We start from the raw sequence: 6,236 nt of genomic DNA, 5'->3' as shown, positions 1-6,236 counted from the left end.
ACTCGAGCAAGGCGATGACACTGCTTCTTGTCTACCTAGAGATCCTGCCGTCTAAAAGATTTTGTTTATCTGTTTTTATTCTGTTTGTTTATATTCCTTTTGCTTGATTTGCCCATGGTCACCAGGATGTGGTGACAGAACATTTGCCTTATTTAATCCTATGCTTAACTTATTTAACTTTCATATTCATTTGGTTGATTTGCCTATGGTCACTGGGATGTGGTGACAAAACACTTTGTTTTAGATCTGCATACCACTTTATTAATATTTGCCTCGATGAATGGTTTTTATTGATATATTTAGAGTTGAACTACATCATACACGTTTTTCTCTACTTAACCGCATTAGGATGCTATTTTGACCGGCTATTTAGGTCAAAAGGTTTCTACTTTTAGATTAAATAGGGTTCAGGATTAGGTCTCCACCTGCCCGTTCTTGAGGTTCAAATTGGGAACAGATTCACATATTTAGAAAAACAAACAAGGTTTCCATCTGCCCGATGATAAGAATTGATTTGAGGACAGGCTTCTGTCCTTAGATAAAACAGAGATTAGGTTTCCACCTGCCCAGTGATGGGGATCGAACCGAGGATAGGTTTCCGTCCTTAAATAAAACAGAGATTGGGTTTCCACCTGCCCGACGATGGGGATCGAATCAAGGACATGTTTCTGTCCTTAGATAAAATAGAGATTAGGTTTCCATCTGCTTGGTGATAGGGATCAAACCGAGGACATGTTTTTGTCCTTAGATAAAATAGAGATTAGGTTTTCACCTGCCTAGTGATAGGGATCGAATTGGGGACAGGTTTCTATCCTTAGATAAAATAGAGATTAGGTTTTCACCTGTCCGGTGATGGGAATCAAATCGGGGACAGGTTTCTATCCTTAAATAAAATAGAGATTAGGTTTCCACCTGCCGGGTGATAGGGATCGAACCGGGGACAAGTTTCTATCCTTAGATAAATTAGAGATTAGGCAACAAATTAATAATGTCGATGCCAAGAATGTAGGATCACGTGCATGCATATACATTGTTAATATTACAGTGCATTCAACCTGTGTTTCTACATTCCTACGGTTAGTGGTAAAACTTTTTCAAATTATTTACACTCCATGGCCGAGAAGTGGTCTTGCATCCAAATCCTCTAAATAATAGGCCCCTACTCTAGCAATGGCAGTAATTCTATATGGCCCCTCCCATGTTGGGGCTAACTTTCCCGCACTGGCATCCCTCATGTTTCCTACTACCTTTCGTAGCACCAAGTCCCCAGCTCTAAATTCCCTCTTCTTTACATCCCTGTTGTATCGCCAAACAAGCTTCTATTGATAATTAGCTAGCAGTATGGTCATTGTTTCTCGGCATTCCTTTAATAGGTCCAGTTGCTTCACCATTAATTCACCATTCTTGGTAGGGACAAATCCCGTAACCCGAGCACTACATAGGTTCACCTCGGCCGATATGACTGCTTTCGCTCCGTATGTTAGAGAGAATGGAGTTTCTCCTGTGGACCTTCTAGGGGTTGTATGGTATGCCCACAAAACATTGGGTAGCTCCTCGGCCCACCTACCATTAATGCCATCCAATCTTTTCTTTAATCCATTTACAATCACTTTGTTGGTGGCTTCAGCTTGGCTGTTGCTCTGCGGATATGCCGGGGTGGAATACCTATTCTTGATACCGAGATCGCTACAGAACTTACGAATGGCTTTGCTATCAAACTGCAACCTGTTGTCAGAGACTAGGGACTCCAGCACCCAAATCTGGTTACTATGTTTCTCCACACGAACTTCTTAACATTTGCGACTTGGATATTAGCCAATGCCCCAGCCTCTGCCTACTTAGTGAAGTAGTCCACAGTAAGGGTGAGCAAAATGATACCGGAGCCGACCCAACCGTACCGCCTCTGGCACCAATTGACTGAGTTGAGGCCGGCGATCGGATGGAGAATCCCACTTCGACGTTGGTACGATGCTGCCATCAAAACTGCAACTCCAAACCGAGTTGGTTATCGAATCGACCGATATGGCGATATGAGTTTGTTTTGTTCTGTTTCTTTCACTGAATCAGTAGAGTTTTCATTTCACTTTTCACGTTTTGTGTTTTGGTTTTGTTGATAAAAATGTTTCGTTTCACTTAGTAATTAAAAAAAAATACATATATCAAAACGCCGTCATTTTTGAGCTAGGGTTGCTAATTTTTGTCTAATATAAATAGCATTTTTCTACTCTCAGCCACTCAACTCTCTCAGACTTGAAGCTCTCAGTATCTCTTGCTCTCGCCTGAGTTCATGGACCGTGACCAACAACTGATCGTGAGTCACTGAGTTGCCTCTTGCAGCTCGGTAGGCTCACCATTCACTAGTCACAACCAGGCCAGCTACTGCCTAATCCGCCGGTAACTCACTCCCCCCCCCCTCTCTCTCTCTCTCTCCGTGTTTGTGACATAACAAAGTTTAAACATAATGGCTGGTTTTCTCTTTCTTTCACTCTCAAAGCTAGAATATTTTTGGAGTTGTATTAGTAATGGTTGAGATGGAGTTGAGATAAAATATAATTGAGTAATGAAGTTTGTCTAGTCATTCCATACATTTAGTAGTAGCCTTTAAGTAGAGAAGAAACCCACTAAAATTAACACTTTAATTAATCAAATCAATTATAATTTTAAGTCTGCAAACATTTTTTTTTCTGCATTTTGATTGTTAGGGAAGGGAGACTGAGATTGAGAGAGTTCTCTCACTCTTCAATAATTAGTTATTTATTTTTTATAAGTTAAAAAAAAATTATGAAGCACAAACAAACTGGAATTGGGATTTATAAAAGGTGTTTGGCTCTTTATCTTTACTTCTTTGACTGGTCCTGTAGATTGGTTCAAGTGCTAGACAAAGTATAAAAAGAACAAGCACAAAAAACCGACCAAATCGATTAAACCGACCGCAAAAAACCACACCGCTATAGGTCGGAAAACCGACCCTAAGCGGTATGCATCGGTTTTAATTATGAGAAAACCGATCCCTATTGGTTTGGTAACAAATTTGAGAAAAACCGAGCTGACTGAACTACGCACATCCCTAGTCCACGGCCACCAAAACAAACCTGCAATTACCCGTAGCCTGGGGGAATGGACCAACAATGTCTAGCCCCCATTGTGCAAAGGGCAATAGGCTACTGACAGGATTCAAACTTCCTACTGGCTGATGGATCAACGGGGTGTGCTTTTGACACTGTTCGCACTTCCGCACGTATTCGGCAACATCCTTTTGCATCTGTGGCAACCAAAATCCCTAGGACATTGCTTGGTGTGCTAATGAGCGCCCCCTAACATGATTGCCACACACCCCCTCATGGAGTTCGATCAAGAGCTTGTTAACTTTGTCGGGGTGCAAGCATAGAAGTATGGCCCCCCAAAAGACCTCCGATACAGTTTACGGTCTGCTGACAACCAGTACCAAGCAGTTACCCTGCGCACCCGGCCAACTTCTTTTTCATCATCTGACACTCGATCCTTGGCCAAAAAGTCAATGATTGGGTCCATCCAACACGGCTCGGATATTGCTACCACTGAAACACCTACCTTTACGTTAATACTTGGTTCCGCCACCAGTTCCACTTTGATTAACCAAGGTATCTCATCGGTCAGTGATGACGCTAAAGTGGCTAAAGAGTCCACGTGTCGATTCTGCCCCCTAGCCACTTGAACCACCTTTGCCTTCAAAAACTAGTTCATAACCTGCTTTACCACCTTCAAGTACTCCATCATTCGAGGATCCCTAGCTTTAAAACTACCCTACACCTGATTAACCACCAATCAGGAATCTGAATAAATCTCAACTTCCTGAGCACCCAAATCCCAAACAGCTTTCAATCCAGCAAGCAAGGTTTCATACTCGGCTTCATTGTTGGAAGCCCTAAAACCCAACCTGAAAGAATGTTCCAATCTTATCCCTTCCGAAGTAATGATGACAATTCCAGCCCTAGCTCCCATTGCACTAGATGCACCGTCCACAAGTATCTTCCATGGGTGAACCTCCATCTGACAAACCACTTCCACCTCACTTCTCAAGGAAAACTCTGCAACAAAATCAACAAGAACCTAACCCTTCACCGAACTTCTTGGTCTGTACCTAATGTCAAAGAAGCCTAGCTGAGTTCCCCACTTAGCTATCTTACCCAGGAAGTTGGATCTCTTCAACAACAACTACAAAGGATATTCAGTTAATACATAGATGGTATGAGCTTGGAAATAATGGAGCAACTTCCTTATAGCATGCACTAGTGCTAATACCAACTTCTCCAGAAGCAAGTACCTTGTCTCGGCATCAACCAAGGTTTTGCTGACATAATATATTGGTTGTTGCACTCCTTGATCCCTCAGTAGCATGGCACTTATGGCATGCTCGGACACTGAAAGATACATAAATAAATCTTCCCCTGGTTCTGAGGTTGTCAACATAGGCGCCCGTACCAAATACTCCTTCAAATCCTGAAAAGCCTTTTCACACTCTTCGTTTCACTGGAATCCTTTCCATTTCTTTAAAAGCTGGTAGAAAGGATGGCACCGATTGACAAACTTAGAAATAAACCAGTTGAGGGCAATAAGCATACTGGTCAACACTTGGACCTTCTTTGGATTGCTCGGTGGCTTGAGGTGCTCTATGGCTTCAATCTGATCGGGGTTGATTTCTATTCCTCAGCTGGTGATCAGATACCCTAGAAACTTGCCAGCCTTCACCCTGAAAGCACACTTATCAGCATTGAGGCGCAGCTTATGCCACTAGAGCACTTTAAACACCTCTTTAAGATCATCAATATGCTACGCCTCCTATTTGCTTTTAACCACCATATTGTCAATATACACCTCCACCGAACGCCTAATCTTATCTCTGAACATCCTTGTCATCATCCGCTGATAAATAGTTCCAGCATTCTTTAACCCAGATGGCATTACGGTATAATGGTAATTAGCATCGGGGGATATAAACGCCCTTTTCTCCTAATCCTCGGCAGCCAGGGCAATTTGAAGATAATCCTGGAAAGCATCTAGAAAGCTCATCCTTGGGTGCCCGTACATGGCATCTACCAGTTGATCGATCTTCAGCATGGGGAATGGGTCTTTTGGGCATACTGTTCTTCTTTTTTACCACCAAGGTATTCACTAGTCACTCCGAAAAGAAAACCTCCTTTATTGCCCCTGCCTCCTTCAACCTCTTGACCTCTTGCCTGATGGCTTTGATGTGCTTCTTAACCGATCTCCTTAGCTTCTATTTCTTAGAAGGGAATGATGGGTCCACGTTAAGCTCGTGAACTATGAACTCAGGATCTACCCGCTTTTGAAGAAATGGAATTGCTATAAGGGTACTTCCTCGGTTGGTTCCTCTTGCTTGATCTCCCTGTTAATGATGACCACCATACACTGCTTGACCACTTGCTGGTTTCCCCTTATTATAGCAATACCTTACTCAGTGCGTAATTTGACCTTCACATAAAGAGTGGACGGGACTGCCCCCATTGCATGAATCCATGGCCTTCCAAGGATCCCCGTGTACGGAGAAAACAAAGCGACCACTATAAATGTCACCATTACTTCCTTACCTTCCATATTTATGGGAAGTGAAATCTGCCCCTCTAGGATTAGCATTCGGCCATCAAACCCCACTAGGGGGTGTCGTACTTAGAGAGATCCTCATTCTTCAGGCCAAGTCCCCTAAACAGGTCGGGGTACATCACTTCAGCTCCACTCCCCTGATCTATCAGTATCCTCTTCACTAAAAAACCATTTATTCAGGCTATGACCACCAAAGCATCATCGTGCAGCTGAATCTTTCCTTCTAGATCGTCATTTATTCCCGATTGTACTTCAACTTCTTCTCAGAGGGTCGCTCGTCCGGGCAACCTTCTACTGGAACCACAGCCAGTACCCCTCTCCTTTTGGATACCGTGGTCCCTGAAGCTGTGTGGATGACTTCTATCACTCCCAATGAGGGTGGGAGAGGATTCCCTCGAGGTCGAGTTCCCTGCCTGGCTTCCTGATTTCTCAGGTCCACCACAAACTCTTTTAGATACCTTACATTTATCAGCTGTTCTAAATGATCTTTTAACACCATGCATTGTTTAATGGTATGCCCCTTATCTATATGGTAAGTACAGTACAAGTTTTGATTTCTCCTTGACCAGTCCTCCCCATCTTGTTTAGCCATCGAAAGTATGGCTCATTCTTGATTTGATCCAAGATCCTATGCA

Source organism: Quercus robur, chromosome 11 (genome assembly GCF_932294415.1).
Source record: "Quercus robur chromosome 11, dhQueRobu3.1, whole genome shotgun sequence".
Classification (NCBI taxonomy): Eukaryota; Viridiplantae; Streptophyta; class Magnoliopsida; order Fagales; family Fagaceae; genus Quercus; species Quercus robur.
Note: the sequence above shows the minus strand (reverse complement) of the source record.